This window comes from Arvicanthis niloticus, chromosome 10, assembly GCF_011762505.2.
Source record: "Arvicanthis niloticus isolate mArvNil1 chromosome 10, mArvNil1.pat.X, whole genome shotgun sequence".
Lineage (NCBI taxonomy): Eukaryota > Metazoa > Chordata > Mammalia > Rodentia > Muridae > Arvicanthis > Arvicanthis niloticus.
In genome coordinates, this window is record NC_047667.1 from 34,501,934 (window position 1) to 34,525,516 (window position 23,583).

At 33.3% G+C, this 23,583-nt stretch overlaps 1 protein-coding gene across 5 annotated transcripts in view; it reads left to right on the forward strand.

Annotated features, from left to right (window-relative positions):
- Positions 1-23,583, forward strand: part of Brinp3 (BMP/retinoic acid inducible neural specific 3) — a 373,430-nt gene that overhangs the window by 249,180 nt on the left and 100,667 nt on the right. The gene's annotated exons all lie outside the window — the stretch shown is intronic.

The window sequence follows — 23,583 nt, forward strand, 5'->3', positions numbered from 1 at the left end:
GATTTTAATTATGACTCACCATAAATTGACCATATTTTTAATAAAATTAGAGCCATTTTATGTTAATGGTCTGAGGATTCTCCATTATTTTTTTTATTATTTAGGGAGGTATTACGCATTGTTTTCAAACTGCTTCTTATTAACTGCATAACTTGTAATCAGGTGTATCTGCTTTGAGAGTATACAATTTTAAAAATGCTGACCTTACAATAATGGAAGGTAAAAATATTCTTCAAATTACTATAACAATGTTTAAAAGATAGTGTGGAATAATGTATAACAAAGCAAAAAATAATATGTCTAATTTATTACAAATGGTATAATTTAGTCAAAGTGTACTAGGCATGGATGATCCTCATGCAAGAAAAGTGAAGCATGACATTCTACACAACAACAATAAGTAGAACTGGAGAGAATCAATACCCTACAGATTATTTTTGTCAAAATAAAGAATAAAGAATAAAGACATAGAAACAAAGAATGGACATTGCATTTTAAGGGAATAGTTGTTTACTAACACAATATTTCAATTAGGGAAAAAGGAATAAGATTTGAGAGTTACTCCATAGTTTGTAACTATAGAAATAGAAATATATTGTATATTTGAAAAATTTCTGGATGAAATTCCTAATATTATCAACAAAAGCCTTATTTATTGTGGGGGTTAATGGATACTTTATTTAGCTTGGTTTAGTTACTCCATATTAGTTTTGTATATCTTAACATTGAATTGTATATCATAATTATAATTTATCAAATTTGTAGTAAAATATAATTGAAAAAAAACCAAAGTTGTGTTAGAAAGATAGACTTGACACTAATGAAGGTAAGGATGGAAAATGCTAAAGAAAGAATGATGAATGAACACTCTGACTTTCTGCAAGTGCTTTTCCTTGGGGCACATTTATCAACTCATGGCAGATTTCAAACCTGAGAACCTTCCTAGCCCCTGGAAAATGTTTCTGCCTCAGGCAAGTAACCTGAACAACGATCTGCAGCCCAATTAGGTTGTAATGATTATATTGAGAGTGCACACTAGGCAGTAAGTCTTTATATTCTTTGCCTTAATTTCAATCTAGATGTGAAAGCTGATGGTTAGGTAGTTAAACTAATAAAGCCTGAATTAGTTTAATCGAATCTTATACAGTGGAATGCTACAATCCCAAATACAAGATTTGAAATTAAATGAGGAATAGGGCTATTTCAGGACAGGTGTGAAACAAAGCATGATTACAACTTTGAATTTGGATTTAGCGATTTTAACATGATCAGCTCTTATAGTAACTGTTGAAAGTAGAACATATTAAATAATGAAATGGTGGCCTATTGAAGATGAAAATAATTTCTAAAAAATTATGAGGACATAAAGTTTCACAGTACTTTTTATTTTATATATAGCATTATATTATAGTATATGTATTAAACAAAGAGCTCTTTCCCTGGTCATTTAATATTCACCAACACTTTGTTTTATTCATCCATAATGTAAAGATGGCCTGAAGGTGCTTGGAAGTCATTCATGCAAGATCATTGTGATTTTTCCTTCCCTAAAAATTCTTTTCACATCTATAATCCTCATCAAACATGTAAGAAATACATACATAATGAAAATACTTCTGTTGCTACTGAGTCATTGTTTTTTAATTTATTTTTATTGGATATTATATTTACATTTCAGATTTTATCACCTTACCCCATTCCCCTACCACCCAGGGACCTCCTGTCCCATCCCCCCTCCTCATGCTTCTATGAGAATGTGTCCCCAAATACCCCCCCACTCCCACCTCCCCACCCTCGGATTCCCCCCCACTCAGTGTTCATTCTTCATGGGACCAAGAATCTTCTCTCCCACCTATGCCCAACAAGGCCATCCTCCCATTCATGTACAGATGGAGTCATGGGTCCCTCCCTATGTGCTCCCAGGCTGGTGGTTTAGACCTTGGGGAACTCTGGTTGGTTACTATTGTTGCTCTCCTCATGGGGCCACAAACCCTTTCTGCTCCTTCAGTCTTCTCTTTAGCTTCTCCATTGGGAGACCCTTGATCAGATCAGTGGTTAGCTGTGAGTGTCAGTCTCTGAATGTGTCAGCCTTTGGCAGACCTCTAAGGAAACAGTTATATCAGGCTCTTGTCAGCATGAACTTCCTGCCATCCACATCAGTGTCTAGCTTAGGTGACTGTACATGGGATGGATACCCAGGTAGAATGGTCTCCAGATGGCCCCTGCTTCAGTTTCTGTCCCACATTTTGTTTTCATATTTGCTCCCTTGAGTATTTTTGTTACTCCTTCTAAGTAGGACCGAGGCATCCACACTAAAAGCTGGTACAACCACTCTGGAAATCAGTCTGGTGGTTCCTCAGAAAATTGGACATACCATTACCTGTGGATCCAGCTATACAACTCCTGGGCATATACCTGTAAGATGCTCAAACATATAACAAGAACATATGCTCCACTATGTTCATAGCAGTCTTATTTATAATAGCCAGAAGCTGGAAAGAACCCAGATGTCCTTCAACAGAGGAATGGATACAAAAAATGTGGTACATTTACACAATGGAGTGTTACTCAGCTATTAAAAATAATGAATTTGAGAAATTCTTATGTAAATGGATGTAACTAGAAAGTATCATCCCAAGTGAGTTAACCCAATCACAAAAGAACACACATGGTATTTACTCACTGATAAGTGGATGTTAGCTCAAAAGCTAGGAATAGCCAAGACTCAACTCACAGACCACATGAAGTTCACAGTACTTTCTTGACTGAACAAAATATGCGCAAAATGTCAACACATAGATGCCAATCAGATTCACAAAGACACAGACAGTCAGACACATATATACATACACACGCATACACACGCATATACACACACTCATGCTCACACACATTCATACACACACATACATACATATACAAAGAGACTACACATCTATCATAATGTACCTTTACTTCTCAGCTCTGTTCACTGTTCTACGGGGCTATTTCCCTGTCTTTCTAGTCTAATTTATACTTTATTCCTTGTTTCAGATTCTAATACATTTTGTTAGGTAAGCAGTTAACTTCCTTCTCTTTGCTCAAATTACCTTAGTTATTTCCATGAAATTATGTGTGTATGTGTGTGTTCCATATATTACAAAATTTACTCACAAAATCTTAAGAATATGGCTATCTAAACCAGACCTACAAGATAACGACAACACCACTTGACCCTCCAATATGAATGAGGGAAATCTGCATCCTTTGATTGTAAGCAATATTCAAATAATGACTACTGAGAGGATTAGTATTTTCCAGATACAAACCCCTCATAGATCATCCAATCCCAACTATTTATATGGAGGCCATAATAATATTAATTAAAGATGAATCTGCCAGGAATTAGAGAGCAATTGGTTCCAGAATCAGGAGTTGAAAGTGTAGAATAGAGTGGAAATTATTTAAATAATGAAATACTCATTAATGAAAGTATCAAAAGTATGTAAAAGAAAATAAGTCATGACAATATGTGATAGTCTTAGTTAATTTTTTCCAGTTCTAGTATGTCTTGTTGCTTTCTTGCCTTGTTGCTTTAAGTGGGTGTTGTGGTGCCACCTTGAATGGAAACAGTAAAACAATAGAATTGAATATATTTGCCTTAATCCAGACCTGAACCTGAAACCCATGCATGTTCCCTGAAATTTTGAATGTTGAAAGCAATATAAAGCTGCAAAACTCCTAGAAAACATCATTGGAAATAAGATTAATTACAATCAAATAAAGATATGTTTTAACAATACTGTAAAGCACAGAAAATTAAAACAAATATAAACAAGCATTATTAAAGCAGAATGAACAAGTTCTACACAGCAAATAATGAATGAACAATAAAGATTATTCTGAAGAATGGAAGAAAATTATAGTAAAGGATCAGGAAAGGCTATAACATTTAAAAGCCCAAGGCAGAAATTGAAAGAAATTGACCTAAATTTTTTTTAAATATGACATAAAAATGGACATAAATATGTTTTTTTTTTACATTTTCTTATTTTTTTTACATTTTTGTTTGTTTATTTGTTTTTTTCATTTTTATTGGATATTTTATTTACACTTCAGATGCCATCCCCTTTCCCCATTCCCCCCACTTAGAAAACCCCTATCCCATGCCCCCTTTTCCTTTTTGCACTTATACATTTTTTTTAAATGTTAATCAAAGGCTTTATAAGTTTGGTATTGCTCAATCAGAGGTGTAACCCATTACCCAACCTAGATATATCAACTATCTTTGACTGGTGGAGATACATGAACATCTGCCTCCCTGTCTCCCCCTCTTTCTCTCTCTAATCACCTAGCTTCTCCTCTCCTTCTTCTACTCTTTTTACTCCTTCTCTTCCTCTCAGTACTCCTCCCACCTTAGCTCCTCCTACATATCATCCTTCCTGTTAAAATGAAACTTTTCTCTCAAAATGCAATTAGAGAGTAATTATGACAATTTGTACCAGTGAGGTACAAGATAGTCCTAATACCCAGTCCATCATTTTGTTGACTAACCAGAACCTCTGTCATCTATCCTAACTAAAACACTTAGTTCTGAACCTGGCTTTTTCCTTGGCTTTAGGATGAATGTCAGCTGACGACCATCCACTCAAATCTTTTCTCTCAAGGTAAATAGCCAGGATTGGCTATGAGGCTATAAGTTTTCAAATGCGTCAGAAATCCAGAATGACTGAGTTAACTATAATTGTGGGAAGCACAAAGCATAGCTTCTAAAACTTAGCCAATTTATAGAGACCTCTGAACACCTGGACACTCCCTCTACTACAAAACGTTGGAGCATCTGTTCTTCAGTGTTCTGGCCCAGGATCATCTGACAGACCTTAGTGCTGCAGAATTATTAAGGGCCTGTTCGAATCCCACTCTGTCCCATTTGTCTCCACCCGAGTCTCATGGGAAAAAAAATAAATATGTTTTAAAAATGCTGAAATTTTCTAATCTTGAAAGCAATGAAAACTAAAGCATGAAGACAGTATTTTACTCAGTAAGAATAGCTGTGTTCATCCAGTTAGAAAAAGGAACTGCCAACACTGTGAAATGAACATTGGCATACTATGTGGATATGAAACAGCAACCCTATAACAGAAGGCAAGATGGCAGTTCATTCAAAGCTTAACAGTGAATGCTCCACATGTGGAAACAGCGATCATTATGTTTTGAGAAATAATTGAGGCACAGAAAGACAACTTCCATTTGATTCTATCACAAGTAAAATTTAAACAAAGATTTCAGTAAGTGAAAAAGAATAGATAGCAGACAGAACAAGAAATGTTTCCCAGGATATGGTAGAAGTTCTGGTTTGCTACTGTTTAATAGTGTCATGATGGATTGTAGGAAATGGATTCTGAGGTTTTCATCAAAAAGCACTAGTACAATAGAGACAGCAACGATCTGAATATTATGCAGAATATTATATATAGTCCTGATAGGAAAAAATCACACTTTATCTGCCAGTTAAAATATACTTGACAGATGGAAGAAAACCAGACTTTGAAAACTAATAATTGTAAATATTGAAATGTACAGCAAAGTCTTTCTGCTTACCATCAGGACATTGTCTGAATAAAATAAAGGGAAGAAGCAAAAAGATAAATAATGTAAAATGTTCACCACATATTTAGAATCAAAAGTTGGGACAGGAAAATGTATAAAACATCATAATGTGATATTAGAAAGTAATAAGCACATTGTTGTTTTTAAAGCAACTTTATCCTATATAAAGGCATGATCAGTAAACCAAATTACAAGTTAGTAAAACATATAGATATGAAATCAGTGATGTAGCCGGGTGGTGGTAGAGCACGCCTTTAATCCCAGCACTTGGGAGGCAGAGGCAGATAGATTTCTGAGTTGGAAGCCAGCCTGGTTTACAGAGTGAGTTCCAGGACAGCCAGGGCTACACAGAGAAACCCTGTCTCAAAAAACAAACAAAAACCAAACAAACAAAAACAAAACAAAACCAAAAAATAAATTAGTGATGAGTGAAATATAGAATAGGAAGCAGGCAGTTGACAAGCATCCATGGATGTTTGTATGTTGGACAAGAGTGTTGGTGTACAGCAATGCTGAGTAACATAATGTTCAGGGTCACAATGGACAGAGTGTCTAAAGATATTTGAACTGTGATTTTTATGTATAGTGCTCACATAATATAGGAACTAGAAGACAGGGAGAGCGACTGTGAGAGACTCCCTTCAGGTCATGACAGACCCATAATGGTCATGATCCCACAACAGCTAGAATTGCCTGCATGAGTGAGAGTCTCACAAGACCATACATGAACTCACCTGAACCATTAGTCTGGTACTTTTGGGGAAGAGACCGCTATTGTCTTAGTTTGTATGGCCACAGCTCATCCTGTCAGGCCTTAATACATCATTCAAAACCTATAGCCATGTAGACCTCCTCGCTTAAGTTCATTAGGCAACAGGAAGAATCACACAAACAGGAATATGAGGAATAGGCAAAGTGGTTAATAGGTTTAGAGGGTTGTGAGAGGTAGGCAAAAGATAACCAGAACGTATCATATTGATGTATGAAGTTGCAGGAGAAGAAATTTGATAAACCACTTTAAAAGTAATTCCCTACACAACCGTTTAAAAACTATGCTTCTATATCTTACTGCTGTTTCTCCATCTACCAGAGAAATTAAACAATCAAATGCATTAGTGTAAAGTCATAGCAGTTACAATTATTTTGTTTTATGGCTTCTAAGACTTAAAGATACAAGACATAAGAATTTATCATGCTTACCTTTATGGCAGAAATTCAAATCCTTTTATACTTTATATAAAGAGACAAAAACCAAACCAAAAGGGGAAAAAAAAAACCAAAAAGACACATTGTAATTTTCTTTTAAATGGTTGATTCAATTTAACTTGAAAAATAAAACAAATGCTGGCAATTAACAGGCTAAGACATTTTTTTTCCATTGGAACTGAGATATATCAGCATGTAATTCTTTAATTATGAGGATAATTATCTGAATTTAGATGTGTTTTTCTCAGGTACGAATAGCAGCATGAAGTATGTCAGAGTGCATAGCACAGTAATTTAAACTGCTAATTGCAGTCACCACACAAAAAAGAAGAAAAGTAAGTTGCAGATTCCATCAGGTCAAGATAACTTGTTTGTAAATGTTTTTCTGTTGGCTCTACTTAAAATTTTCACATGTAAAGTCCAATTTGTAGATCAGAGCAGCATGCTTGTGTAGGGGTCATTTTGTTCCATTATATGCAATCCTTAGATAATATACTTATTACAGCCTGAAAACAAAAGTGTCAGACAGTTTTAAGAACAAATGTACTAGTTTTCCAAACTCGCAATATCAGAATGTCTCCAGTATTCTTAATTACAGAAAAATGCTCATTTGAGTTTAGAAGAATCTTTCTGAGAAGGAAATTGCAACATGGAGTATTTCAGAGTGTGAACCATATAAATTTATAAGACTAATTATAAAAAACAATATAGACTACATTAATTATTTACAATTCAAGATAATGAGGGATTTATAATAAATGCTATTGGTACACAGGGATATAGAATATAGCCTGTAATTAGATATGAAGAGAATAGCAACATGTAAGTATCATATACTCTTACATTTGCAATAACTTAATATTATTTATTTGCTATACTTAATTATATGAAAATAGCAATTATATTTTCAATAATGAAAAGCTAATGTCCTTTCTCATATTTGGGTCAAGATTCCCAACATTTATGGAGAAAATTAGAATATTTAAGTCTTGCATACATATCTAGAAGTTGTTTAAAATTAAATTATAAATTAATTTACCAAATCTCCCCAAAACAAATAAACTCAAACAAATGGCATTATATTTCCTATTAATTTTCTATGTCAACTCTTTTTTATAAATGAGAGCCTTATTTATTTAAGGAAGGGTTATAGAATATAGGATTTTCCACATGTAATTTTTCTAAAGGAAAAATAGTTTGTTTGATATAAAGCACAAATACTTTAGAAACATTTTGACAAAACACTTTGAAATACTTCTGTTATCACTTGGCTTATTCAGAATCTAATGTGTGATATGCTGTCAACAGAACCTTCAACAAGAATATGTGCTATTATATTAAAAGACGTTTATTTGGTGTTCTAAAAATGTCAGTTAGAGAGCACCTCATAATGGAAAATGTCTAGGTGTGACTTTTGGAGAGTGTTGTGCATTTAATCATTTGATATGAAAATTAGTAAACTCTCTATAGACAGGATTGTATGGGATGTTATGTTTCAGAAAAGCTTATGTATGATCATCTACACATTTAGTACTTATTCATCCCTCTTGGCTTCATGGACAGTATTTCAAAAATTTACCTTCTTAAAAATTTTTACCTTAGGAGACAGTAGACTATAAGCTTATAAGAAAAACAATAACAAAGAACAAACACAAACTGTTTTCTGGGTAATAGCACCATGCACAAAAAAGGATTTGAATGTCAAAAGGCACTTTAGAAGCTATGATGTTTAGAACAATCTTATTATATCCTATTCAATTTTAATCTCCCTCCCCAAAAATGAGTTTTAGTTTCTTGACAAATCTGTATTTCAGGTGTAGCATTGCAAGATTTATGGTATAAACTGGAATACAGCATGGCTACCAGTTGATGCCTGATAATTATAAGATTCCGCTTACCTTGAATAGAATGTTATTAAACACTCATGAAAACCCGAGTGACTACTAACTCCAGTAATGTTCTCTAAAATTTCCAAGAGAATAATGTTTTCATTTTTCCCAAAGAGTTACAAGGATTATCATTTTTATTTATTTCTTAGTTAGTATGGAAGGGCAGAGTAATGAAAGTGTTAAGAATTACTGATGTTTCAGAATAAGACTAGTTCAATAGAGTGTTTGCATAGAGTGAAGGAGACCTTGGGTTTGGTTCATATCAACATTAAAAAGTAGGTGTAGTACAAACCAATAATCCTGCTAATTAGGAAATGGAAGGGGGAAGATGAGGAGTCCAAGGTAATTCAGGATTCATAGTAAGTTTGACGCTAACTTGAGATTCATCAATCACTACGACCCCGTCATTCCTCTACACACACACACACACACACACACACACAGACACACACACACGAGAGAGAGAGAGAGAGAGAGCGAGAGAGAGACAGACAGAGACAGAGCGAGAGACCAACCAAAAATAAAACCAAAAACCAAACCAAACAAAAACAAAGATAACAAAACCAAGTTTCTTCTTTCTTTCTTTCTCCTTTTTTGTTTCTTTGTTTCTTTCTTTTTCTCTTTTTCTTTCTTCTTTGTTTGTTTTTTGTTGTTGTTGTTGTTGTTTTTTGTTTTGTTTTGTTTTGAGACAGGGTTTATCTGGATAGGCCCTGGCTTTCCTGGAACTTGCATCTGTAGACCAGGCAAGCCTCAAACTCAGAACACTGCCTACCTTTGTCTCCCAAGTGCTGGAACTAAAGACATTGTGTACCACCTCATGATGAAATCCAATTTCTCAAGACAAGCAATATTGAATAAACTTCCTTGGCTTCCTCAGTGAAAGCATAAATTACTTCTCATTCATTCTGTGTGTAGAATGTTGATAACATGAATTGATAGTATTTTCTTTAGAGTTTATTAAATTTGAGCTGATCTGTTTTCAAGTCAGCAATTAAAATTGAATTGATAAAGGGCTTTAACAATAGAAAAGACTGGAGAAAAGTGAAAAAGTGGAAGGAGAAGTTGGGTTGGTGGCATTTGCATATGTTTGTAATCCCATCAACTTTGAAGGAAAAACAAGAGAATTACAAGTGAAAAACTGTCTGCAATAAATAGAGAGACTCTAGATAGAGAAAAAAGGTTCAACATGTTTGGCACAGGACCCTAAAGTTTGTTTCCCTTCACATTGACATATTTGACTTTGAACACTGATGTTTATTTTTTCTTATCATTTATTATAAATTTCTGTGAGTTTCATTTTCTATTCACTTTCCAAGATAATATAACCAGAATATAATCTATGTGAAAAAAAATCATCATGCAAGATGGAAAGTTAAAGTAAGCTGTTTCCAGTCATTATTATAGCATTACTTATGAAATTACACATGAAACAATCGTTAAAATCTGTTGGCTTAAACAAATTAAGCCTCTCTAATGTTTTTCTTGAAAGACAGTCTATTTATACATTAAAAATTTTAATGTTTTCAACAGTGTGTAATTTTTATTAGAATATGTTATATGTACTAGATTCATAGTTATAAACCATATTAAATTCTTAGCTTATGATAATAAAAACAAAATTTATATCTATGTGAAGTACAAAGAAATTAAGAAATGACATACTGTCACAAAACCTAGGATACCAAGACAAGAACCAATAAGCTATTCTCACATCCAGAAACACAGCATATTAACTGAGAAACCACAGTAAACACACCTACTCCAAAGAGATTAACAGAGCTGATAGCACAAACTCAATCAGGACTTGTCCTGAAATAGCACTGGTAGCATTTGCTGAGAATTTTTTGTCTGAAAATAAGAATTTCCCTTTAAGTTTGTTCTCTTCTGAGATGACCCACATTGTCTACTGTTTTCTATAAGATTCTAACATCAGGATAACTTTTTTTTGTTCTAGTAACCTCATCTGTCAACTCTAAGGTGAGAATTCAATGTTGTTCCTAGGTGGAGTTTTCCACTTCTCATTCCAGGAAAGACATTTTCTTAACTTTGTAAACTTCACAGGTATTGTACACAGATTACAGCTCCTCTATAAATTTAATGGTCTTTATATATTTTTCATTTATATTTTTAAACCATGAAGATATATTTATTGTAATTTATATTCATGATTAATATATTTGCTATGCTTTTCTGATTTTACCTTATTGCTTTATCTCTTTTGGTCAAATTTCAGAATTAATATAAAATCATAGAATTCTTGACAAAATTATGCACTTATTGATATTTGACCTTGAATATGTGGGTATGACCAAGACACATCCTGATTATAGTCATCTCAATTCTGGATGTCAGTCTATCAGAACTTACCTTTTTTATTAATCATTTATTCATTTACATTACAAATGATATCCCCTTTCTGGTTAACCCTCCACAATTCCCCATTCTATCACCCCTCTCCTCTCTCCCTCCTCCACGTTGCTTCTATGAGGGTGCTCCTCGACCCACTCACCAACCCACTCCCGACTCATGGTTCTAGCATTACCCCTAGGCTGGGCATCGAACCTCCACAGAACCAAGGGCCTCCCCTCCCTTTGATGTCAGATAAGGCCATACTCTGCTACATATATATTTGTAACTATGTATCCCTCCATGTGTACTCTTTGTTTGGTGGTTTAGTGTCTTGGAACTCTAGTTAGTTGATATTGTTCTTCCTATAAGGTTGAGACAGCCTTCAGCTCCTTCAGTCCTTGTCCAAGCTTTATCATTGGGGTCCCCGGGCTTAGACCAATTGTTAACTGTGAGTATCTTCATCTGTATTGGTCAGGTGCTGGTAGAATCTCTCACGGGACAGCCATACCAGCCTCCTGTCAGCAAGCGATTCTTGGCATCAGCAATATTGTCAGAGTTCAGTGTCTGCAGACAGGATGGATCCCTAGGTGGCACAGTCTCTGGATGTCCTTTCCTTTATCTCTGCTCCATTTTTTATCCCTGTCTTTCCTCTGGACAGGCACATTTATGGGTTAAAAATTTTGAGATGGGTAGGTGGCCAATCAACTGGGGAACATGGCTACCAACTGAGGGTGGTCTCTAAAGATTCTATTCCCCCTTTGTTGCTTATTTCAGCTAAAGCCTTCCCTGTTGGGTCCTGGGAGCCTCTTGCTTCCCTATTATCTGGGACTTTCTAGTAACTACCCCAAGTTCCCCATCCTCCACTGTTTTATTTTTTTAAATTCAATTTCATGATCATCTGTACTTCTCTCCTGTCCCTTCCAATAACTAATCCTGACCCCACATTTTTCCCTTCCCCTCCTCTTTCCTTCCCATTTCTCTCCCTCCCTCTAGTTCCTGTGATTACTTTGTTCCCAGTTCTATGCGGCATTGAAGCATCTACACTTTGGTCTTCCTTCTTTTAAAGCCCTATATAGTTTGTGGGTTGTGTTGTGGGTGTTCTGAGCTTCTGGGCTAATATTCACTTATCAGTGAGTACATACCATGTATATATATATATATATATGTATATATATACATATATGTATATATATATGTGTGTGTGTGTGTGTGTGTGTGTATGTGCATGTGCATGTGTGTGTGTGACAGAACTAAGGCAGTACAATTTGTTTGCCATACATTGCATTTCTTCCCCATGGATTATTAACCCTGGGGTTTCTTTACCTTGTATCTAAGAACATGGGCTAACAGTGCTTTCATTACATGGAAGAATATATCTCATTGGCATGTAGGACAATTTTGTGCCATCTGACTTCCAAGTATTGTAAAAAACAGAACTGATTTTTATTTTACATGTCCCAATTTTACTGAAAATATTATTTTCTAGCTATTGCAGATAACATTTTAACAGTTATTTTCTCAATACTTGTGTAATAATTCCAAATGCAGACACTCTTCAGTGTCATTGACATCTCTATAAGCCATTAGGTCAATGCAACAAGATTAGGCTTTTCACTGGGGACCTGTATTTATCCTCACACTTCTGGTTCAAATTTCTATAGAAGTCAAGACCAGTATGACAATTCTGCAATGGTAAATGACCTTATAATCCTAGATATAAAAAAAATGCTGTGGCAGGGCAGTGGTGGTGCACACCTTTAATCCCAGCACTTGGGAGGCCGAGGCAGGTGTATTTCTGAGCTCAAGGCCAGCCTGGTCTACAGAGTGAGTCCAGGACAGCCAGGACTAAAAACAGAGAAACCCTGTCTCAAAAAAAAAAAGAAAAAAGAAAAAGAAAAGAAATGCTGTTTGCAGTTTGCATTGTGTATCTATCACAGCTTAGCTAATGTCTTCTCTTCATTTTACTTATTGCTCAGTTCAGGTTAAAGTAAACACCACCATGTAATGGTTTGGTTATGGGTGAAATACTCTCAATTTCCTCTGGCTCCCAAGTGAACCTTTCTTTATTGTATTTGTAATCATATGTTGTAGCCTGATTTGCTAGGAAACAAGAAAATAACACTTACCATGAGCTTTGAAGAGTAAGAGAAACAGTGTTCCTGCAAAGTCAAGATGCCAGTTGGATTTTTAAATACGAGATATGGAACTTATAATGTGTGCAATTAATCAAGTCATACAATTTTATAACACATGAGCAATATACAGAGTCTTCCCTTTCTAGTCACCTTTCCTTAATTTTGTGTACTAGCAGGAAAATGGAATGTATTCATGTTTAAATGAACTACAGTGTATTTTTCTACAGTATCTTTTATTTCACAGTAAACTAAACAGCTATAGAAAAAAACCACACAAAGTTTATTAGTAACAAGCCACACTGACTTTAGCAGGTCACTTGCTCTTTGAAAATTTCAGTAGCATCATTTATCATGTGGCAACCACATTTAGACTGGTAACTTAAAATGAAAATTTTTATACCCATTAAACTTCTGCACACAATGTTGTCTTTTGTGGGTTATTTTATTGTGGCTATTATTTTGTGTTTATAATGTAATTCCTTACAAGAACCTGATATGTTAGATTTAAGACAAAAAAGCTCTTTTTATAATACCGAGTTGCAATCTAACTTTCTCTAAAAACAATATATTTTTAAGTGACCGTAATTTCCCTCTGATTCTACCATAATTTTTAAACAATTTCCACATAAAATATAGTTTTCAGGTTCAAAAAAGGAAGAAGAAAATCAAATTGGTTTTTATGCGATTGTATTTGATTAGTTATGGTTTCCCCTTTGGTGGTATTTAACTGTGCAGTATTTAATATATTATGAATAACACCTTGACATTAACAAATTTTACTTTGCAGTTCAATTAATTTTTAGTCTTATCTGAAGTAGGATGCCTATAGAGTGCCAAGCAGGTGTTTTGTGCAATAATGCTTGATTTAGAATCTGAATCTTACTGCCAAATATCTCATACCTGTTCCAGTTGGCCTTCATGTCTTTTATTTCTGTCAGAATCAGTTCTAGCATTTGGAGACTCTGAAAGGGGCTTGACATTTCGGTGGCACTAAGAAGAACATATTTCTTTGTGTCATCTCAAAAACCTCCTACTGAATGCTATACAAAGTAAACACATTATAAATCATAATACATTTACTGTTTAATAGACAATAAAATACAGATGTAATGTGTGTGATGACAAATATTGATTATGGCTTTGATTTCCTCAATTGTCTTCCTTTGTTTTTCTCAGAATGTCACAATAACTATCACATTTGCTTTCAATAAGTATGCCCTCAAAAATAATTTTAAACAACATATTCTATGTATTATTTTGAATGTCATGTATGAACTTTGAATGTTGGGCTTTGTTGTGTTTTGCTTTTATGTAATTTATTCTTTCAATGTGAAGTGGTACATGAACAATGACTTTAGATACCATTCAGAAAAAGTTAGTAGAATGTTTAAATAAAGCAGAGAACAATAAGTGTAATTTTGTTTTGATATAGATTTGCTCTGATTATTTCAGTTATATTAATCTATATGTAAGTTATAATTTACTCAAATATGTTATAATACATAATAATGCATTTACAGATTATACCTAACATCATATAAACAAAATAAATAATGATCTCATTATGTGTTTTATTGTTTTAATATTGCAAAGCCTATGGAAAGGTGAGTGAACAAAACAGTGTAGTCAGAGTATTATATTGGTGACTCAGTGATCAGTTTTATGACATTATGCCTGAGGAATTTGTCTATAAATTTCTTACCACTTATATAATTATTCATTTTAATTCTACCCTTTTTGAAACTGTGGCAAAGTCTATTGTCACTCAGTGTATTTTTTTGCTTCCATGATAATCTCAGAATGGCTATGTAGATTTTAATTAACTCCTCTACTCTAGTATGGTTGGCAATTTATAACTTATCTAATCTATTATTTCATAAATGTTAGACAGTTAGAATATATATGCATATAATATATGTTTTTATTCATTTTTTATTTTCAGTACATCTTGAATAGTCTTCTCTCACTCTACTCCTTCCCATTAGACATATTTTAACATAATCAACCAGATAAAATACATATATAAGATTTATTTTCCATTGCTGCATAATCAAGTGCACTACGTTTTATATGAAGATGCTATAGTTATTCAGTGACAAAACATCAATATACTGGTTTTCAAGTTTGTTTTGCATGTGTACTGGCACAATATTAAGCAATTATTATCAGGTCATGATTTATCACAAGAAGCATTTTGTATTTGGTAATCATAGCTTTCAAAATAATTACTTCAGATTTAGAGTAAAAGAGCTGGATGTATAGCTCAGTGACAGGTCACTTTTGTAGAATACTCAGATTCAATCCCTATGTTGTCAAGATTTACAGAAAAGAAAAATCAATCTTTCTAAGAGAAGCTGGTATGTAAAAAAAAAAATTGCCATTCACACTTCTCACCAAACTAATATATCACACATACATAACACATAATAGTTGATGATGCATCATCTTGAAGCTCTGTGGCCATATGACTTGTTTAGGTAAATGGACTATGAATAAAAACAGTGCTGATCACTGAAATATGAAAGACTATAAGAGAATGGATGTGGCTAGAATTGTGTTATGTCCCAAACAACATTCAAGGTGGGAAGGACAGACAATCTGTGGTAACATAGGAGGACAATGGAAAGTGTAGTCACTTATCCTCTGAGGAAGGTTAAAACTCAGACATTTTTGTTTTCCTTGGAAGTTTGAAATATTTTAGTAGTATTTATTATTTTGCCAAAAAGTAATCTATGCTGAAATTTACATGAAGACATTACATTTTATCTTTCAGTGTATGTTACTTGAATAGCATTTTTTCCATACAATAGTGTTCATAATACCTTGGCTTGCAAAGTGTCAGCATGTCTTCTGCTGCCACAATTCTTGATTTTATATGCATCAGTAATTGCAGAGTTATACAACATCATATGATGATTTACAGTGTTTATTCTCTCTTAAAATATTTTTTCCTTTGGTTTGAACAACACTGCTATATTCTCATTTAGTGACACCTATATAGAACACACATAACATCTGCCACACAGCTAAATGGTCTGTCACTGAGCATCCCATTTTCTTTCCGTTATCTTGCTAGCAAGATCTTAACAGCTATCTTTACAGAAGAAATAACCCTTGTGCTGGCAAAGTTAGTACCATACTGAAAGAGTTGACAAAGTGTTAGTGGAGAAATCTTGAAGTTAATTGGCAGCAAAACAAATGTGTGGTGTTCTGTCCAGGTTTTAGGAAGCTGTGGTATGTGAACTTGGATCAAGTATTGTCCTACAAAGGTTGAATAGATTTGTCACCCTGGCTATGCAAGACATCACAGAATAACAAGATAAATTTTCACAAACACCACTGAAGCATGAAGCCATGTCTCAACTCTTAAAACTGACAAGACTGCAGGTCACCAGCTTGTCAAGCCTATCTGATGAAGAATCTTCTATTTCTTTGGACTTAGTATTGATTACTTCCATTCTTCCCTAGTGATGGAGAACTCAGTGCATCACAAAGTTAAAGATTTTGTCTTTGAACGTGTCTAATTAGGCAAGATAATATTTATTAACTTGAAATTAAATTATTTTATATCCCTCCCATACATACTTTTCTCTCCTCCAAATAACAAGTTACCGTTTTTTGCAGAAATGTCTGTCCTTTTAACTTCTGTCCATTAGTCTGAGTCTCCTTTAGGAATTGACACAATTCCTATTTCATTTATAGGGCTGGTTTATCCACTTGTATACAATTCTATCATTCTTGCATATTCATCTTGTAATTAATCCTCCCACCTTCTTAGGCAACTATATTTTAAAGAATTTTAAACTACCAGTGATTCTATTTCATTGCAGGGAAATCTCAATATGTAATAGAATTCACTTGTTAGAGTCTCCTGAGATTCACAACATTGAAAGTCTATTTACACTATAAACTTCATGTATATGTAAGATCATCTCTGCTTTGCCCTGTACAATTTTAAGACACAGGTTAAATGAAAAATCTCTCAATTAAATTCAGGAACATCTGCAATTCTGGCAGGGGAGTAGACAAGGATACAAAAATACAGGTTCTTCATTTTATCTCAAAGTTCCTTTACAAGGACATATTTGGTAATGTCATTTATGCTTAGAGTTTTTTGTTGAAGTATTGTATGTAGTAAATAAGAAAAAAAATTATGTTAGACTGCAAACACAGGCTGACAACTTATCAAACGTCCTACTTTTATAATTTGATTCATCAAATTCAGATAGTCTGTCTCAAAGAAATAACACAATCACATTGAACCACTCTATGCTTCACATGCACTGACTTAAATGTCATATATATATATATATATATATATATATATATATATATATATGTATGTATATATGCATATATATACATATATATATATGCATATATACATACATATATATATACATATATACGTATATATATGCATATATACATATATATGTATATATTTGTGAGAATTATTTCAGATTGAAATTTCCTCGTGGTTTTAAATTTCAATGCTAGGAAAATGAATTTGATGTCAACTAGACTGTACTAACTCTCCAACAATTGAGTGTCTCCTAAACAAAACCAGGAACATTAATTAATAAGCCTATTCAGATTATTAAGTTATTCTTGCCCTCTCAAAGCAGTCTCTTCATGGTTTAGAAGCTATTTTATCTTCCTTTAATTTCTCTCAGCCCTCTGTTCTACATTTCTGCATATTGAAGTCACTTCTATGTGCTTTCTGGAACAGGCAATGGAACAAAGCTTATCCTGTTTACACTTTTAAACATATTTATGTTATAAAATTTGTATTTATGGAGTCTATTTTTCAAACAAACTAATTATTCCTTGAGCTATGACCCTCTATTCATTATGCAATTCAATTGTCTGCATTATTTCTACAATTTACTTCTTAGAATTTTCTCATAGATAATCCAATTAAAGATAATTTTACCTGGAAAGAAGAATATGCAAAGGCTGTGATTTTTTTTCTCGTCAGTTTAGCTAGACAAAATAAACTCTAGTAAGAGAACTTTTTCTCACTGTGAAATTCATTCAGCATTTTAGTAAAATATACTTCAAATAATGTACATTTTATTTTAGACCTGCAACAATGCTATGATTCTACTAAAGTAGGTTAGTCATTTAAAATAAATCACAGTCTTTTTTATGAATGGTAATTTGTAATTAGCAATGACGATAATCTCAAGACAAGTAGATATCAGACATGCAAATCTCCATCACGCTGTGATATTTCTAATGGGATCTTCTTACATTTGTGATAAATATTCACAACTGTTTTTCTTTAAAATATATTTACAATTCTGCCATAAGAACAGCAACAACTAAAAATCTCTATTCTTTGAGCCTGGTTTTTATTTTCTTTATCTTCTAGTATCTTCTTTCTGTTATAATGCATGCTTATACTTTGGAGGTTCTCAGATGAAAAATAACATATTTACTACCAAGCAAATCTCCGTAGGGAAACTACATCTGTTCAACAATCTAAAACAATACTTGAACTTCTCAACATTTTACAATTCAGAGCCAGCTTTGATGATAACATTCTCAGATGGAAAAGACCTTCCCAAGAGGCAAGAGGGCTGTAGAAGCATCTACTTAGTTGGAGTTACAAGAAATACATTTATTTTTGAAAAGCAAAATCTATTTGTATTGTATTTTTGTTAAAATGTTATTTTTTCTCTTTCTTCCCCAATCCAACTGATATTATTTTAGAGAATTAAACACAGATTACAAAAAAAAAAAACAATCAACTGATGCTTAAACTATTTCATATGGTTACCAAATCATGTAGTATTTTAAATATCTATAGCCCCATGTAATGTGACAGCTGTAACATTTCTCATATTGATGTCTAGGTATAAGATTGGCTTTGAATTGTAAAGAAATAACTGTGGTACAGAATAGGAAAAAAAGGGAATGTCAATCACTATGGAACTTATACTTCCCAGAAATTAACTCCATAACATAATAGTGTGTAAAACATGGTGCCGCTCATGTCATGTTTACCTTCATGATAATCCAACCATGTTAGGAGTCCTGGAATCTGCCCATGTATTTTTTTATGCTTTACTTTTTTTTTAGGAAACTGAGCCATGTGGTCAAATTTTATTCGTTAGATTTTCTGTTTGGTTTCTATTGTCAGAATTTTATATGTATTTAGTATCTAGACTATGTTTTTTAAAGCTGTGTATGATTTTTTTAAGACAAACAAGGAAAAGCAAATGCTTCATGAAAATATTCATGCATCTGGAACAATTCAACACTAGGGCTTTGCTCCTTTGTGAACCCTGCTCGTTATGGGTAGAAAACAAGATTTACACAATCCAGTCAGTGCCTGAGCATATTTTGTGACTTTTCCCAAATTAAAATTTCAACTTTTTTCATGATTTAATTAATCTTAACATAGTATTAGCAGTATAAATACTCAAATATCAGAAAAGTCTGCAGGCACTGGCTACTGAAGTAGGGATAGGTAGAAACGGCTTAATCAGGATTATGACTTCTGATAACAGAAAGTATATCTGGGAAATTAGTCTTCTTTTTTTTTTCAGTGTAAATGATGGAGGTAGGCACTGGACTGTGTAGAAATATATGTGATGCACTGTATGTTTGTGAGTATCACTGGAAGATCTTTAGGAAACAGATACTTCTGCTGTGTCCAGGGAATCAGTGGGCATTGATCTGGTTCTGATTAAGACTCTCCAACTGTAAGATGAAGTGACTGGTAAAGAGGCCAGCCATTGCAGTTTGTTGCATCAGTGTGTGAAGCTTAGAATTTTCATTCCTTTTGAAATTACATATATATATATAATGGAAAAAGTACTGTTTTTTTCCTCTGTCACATTCTTCATCAGGAAGAAGGGTAGTTTATAATCACAGGCTTTGTCTCTTTCCTTTGACTTACTGTTGACCACTGTTCCTTAGTGTTTTTGCAAAGTAATTACCATCATCATCAGAATTTTATCTATTTCACTTAGCTTAAAAAATTATATTTATTAAATTGTAATATATATACACCCCAGGAATTATACATTTTTTTTCAGTAAAATTATTCTCTCTTCAGTATGGTAGCTAAGGTAGCATTTTATAGCTATTCTTTTATTATTTTGGATTGGATCCTCATACAATACAAATGAATACAATGAGGCTTGGGTAAATTGAAAAATTCTATAATTCTGTATATTGTGACAGTATGCCTATATTAAATTCTTCTTTACCTGGATTCTTGTGCATGGTTAAGTTTATAGTATACGAAACCTTGGCATTCCTAGTTTTTACTAGTATTCTTCTAATGAATGATCTTTTTAAAAATAGTCCAAAACTGGCTGCTTCCTTCTACAAACTAGTCTTAACTTCATTGTAAGAGATTAATATATGCACCAATGATGTGTTTGTATTTCAGCCAGATCATATTTTAACCCATTGTGTGTCTCAAACACCAAGAAAGTCTTTGGATGTTATCTCTTGCCAGAGAAGCCACGTTGCCCGATTAAAATTCCTCTATAATGCCCTACTAAGGAAGTGTTAAACTGTTTATGTTGAAATACAAACATGTTTAAATATGTTTAATGAATAACGAACACTATAATTCTACAGCCCCAGAAAATGTCATATGAAATGTCTAGAAAATTGCTAAATTTCACAGTGATTTTTGCAGCTATCTTATATCATAGGAAAAATGTACATACTTGATATGTCTGACCTGCAAGACCTACACCTATCTTGTACTGCTGATGGTTTATCTGATCAAGTTATGTTGACACAATAAAGGTTGACATTGGTGGAACTGTGAAATTAGTGGTACTTAAAGAAACATATTATTCCAACAAGCATAACAAAAACTTTGAAGTCAGGTCTGAGCTAACCTGTTATATGTTTACAGTGATACCTTGTATATTTAACATTCTTAGTTTCAAAGGACATATTGAAGCATCAAAGGATAATTCCTTACCCACAGTCACACAGAGGCCCTACTTAAAGTTAATTGGTCAGAAAACTAAACAACAGCACAACAATAATGAAGAAAATGTATTTGATAAAGGATTACAAGCTATGAAGGAATGTTGGCAATGTGTGTGACAGTAATCACAATGTACTATAAATGTGAATGAAATTGTGAAAGAACAAATTTAATTAATAAAAGTTTTTTAAATCAGAGTGGTCAGAGAGATATGAAAGCCTTTGTCAGCATTTTAGAAAGTTGATACTTAAAACCTCTTAGCACCTGCCAAGACTCACTTGACTTGATACTTGTAGACAAAGAGGATATTTGATATTAGTTATCAATAAGTGTGGCTGCAAATTAGTTTACAAAAAATTAAATAGAATGAAGTTGAAAAGAAGTAGTTGAAAATATGGAGGTAAAGGAAAATGTAATGAGGTGTCTTGAGGAAATACAGTGAAGATGATATAGCTCAGAAATCACTAAGTGTGTTTTTACAGTAATGGGGCCTAAGGAACAAAGTGAAAATCAATTAGCTAGGGGAAAAGATACTTATATAATAAGAATGTGCAGTCTTCAGGGAATGAAGACGTGTAGAGATGTAAACTAATGCTTATCCTCATATCTTTTTATATAGGGAAAATAATATATATAGTTTGCCCTACATTTCTAGGAATTCACTCCAAGGCAAGTTCTCGCTCACTGGCCTGCAGTGTCAGTCCCCAAAGGAATTTATACATATAGAGGAAAGCTCAAAACCAAACTAGAGAAAAGTATTAGTATAAAAATATTTTTATTTAAAAAGAAGCAGTGTTAGATTACCTAAGGGAGAATAATATTAAAACTTTTTAAAAATTTAAGGACTCGGTAGAATTATCAAATACATTGTGCTAGTGTTATATATATACATTTCACTATGGGACTAATTTCAGGGTCATATTCTTCCTGCATCAAATGAGATGAGCTGTGTAGATCAATAGTAGCAAACAGTAAATGTGAGGAGAAATAAACTTCAATTATTTTGTGGGTGTTTCTGTAACTTTTCCAGGCATAAATGAAAACCCATTTATCCTCAGCCACATTTTGGTCTGTGTCCTGGATGAAGCTTCTCATAACTTTGCTGATGAATTAAAGACATGATTCTTACATTATGTATGTGATATGGTGTAGACATCAACACTTAAAGGATTATAGGTTTTGTGTCTAAACTTCCAGTTGAAGGAAAACAAGAGAAGGAAATAGAAATATTTGCTTCACAAAAGTTTCAAGTAACCTTGTAAACATACTTCAACATGCTGTTTTTCCCTAAAGTGCCTGGAAAGCTCCTTTGAATTATTTATGCTAGCCATCTGTTCCTTGCTTTTCATTTCTTCCAGAACAGACAAATCTCATGGCCTTTAGACTTTAGCTACTACTACTTGCATATGAGCATCTGGTTTCTTATCAAAAATCCATACTGAAGCTGTTTATCCTAAATCAGGGAATTCCATTATTATCTCCGGGGCTCTGGCAGAATTAATCTGTTTAAATAGTGTCTTTCTTCAAAACAGGTGCTTAAGTGGCTTATATAATGATATCATTTTAACAACAGTACTCAGAACAAAGAGCTTCACATTTCTTCTGTTAAAATAAAATAAAATAAAATAAAATAAAATAAAATAAAATAAAATGACCGTGGGCATTAAGAATCCTTGAGTTCTAGAAACAGTGCCTGGGTGTCAACATATGGCTATCTGGTGAGACCATCTTAATCAATGTAAAACATCTCCAGCTATAGTGTACCAATTGGAATTAATGTATCTCAACAGTTTTTCAAAACATTTTCTCATCGATCAGTGTGCAATAAATTATTGCAAGATTGGTGGTTTGGAAGAATAGAAATTTATTGCTCGCAATTCTTAGAGCAAAAGATTCACAAAATGCCAAAAAAAGAAACAAAAGAGAACCAGAAACAAGCAAACAACAATACTCTATTCATCATTGTCTGAAGAACATTGCTGCTTTCTTCTTTCTGTTTGGGGTAGCTATCTACATTCTGTTGTTTGTTTGCTTGGTTGTTTGTTTGTTTGGTTGGTTTATTTGTTTTGTTTGTTTGTTTGGCTGTTATGGTTTTTGTTTTGTTTTGGTTTTGGTTTTATTTTTGTTTTTTTGTGTTTGATTTTTTTGTTTGTTGTATTTTGTATTGTTTTGTTTTGTTGTATATCAAACCATTTTTGGTCTCTGCTCCCTCTGATTCTGTTTATTCTCTGTGCTACTCGTATTTTAACTATCCATAGATGATGTTTTTGGTGACATAGAGAATTATGCTAGGCTTAAGGTTAAAACTACTGTATAGACAACTATATCTGACTTAAACTCACTAAAACAAAAGTTGCTAGTCCCAAGCACTGTATTAGCTACTAAGAAAAAAACAAAGGAAGTGTAAGATGGATTTTGGTCATTTTTTTTTTAGACTATATGTCATTTG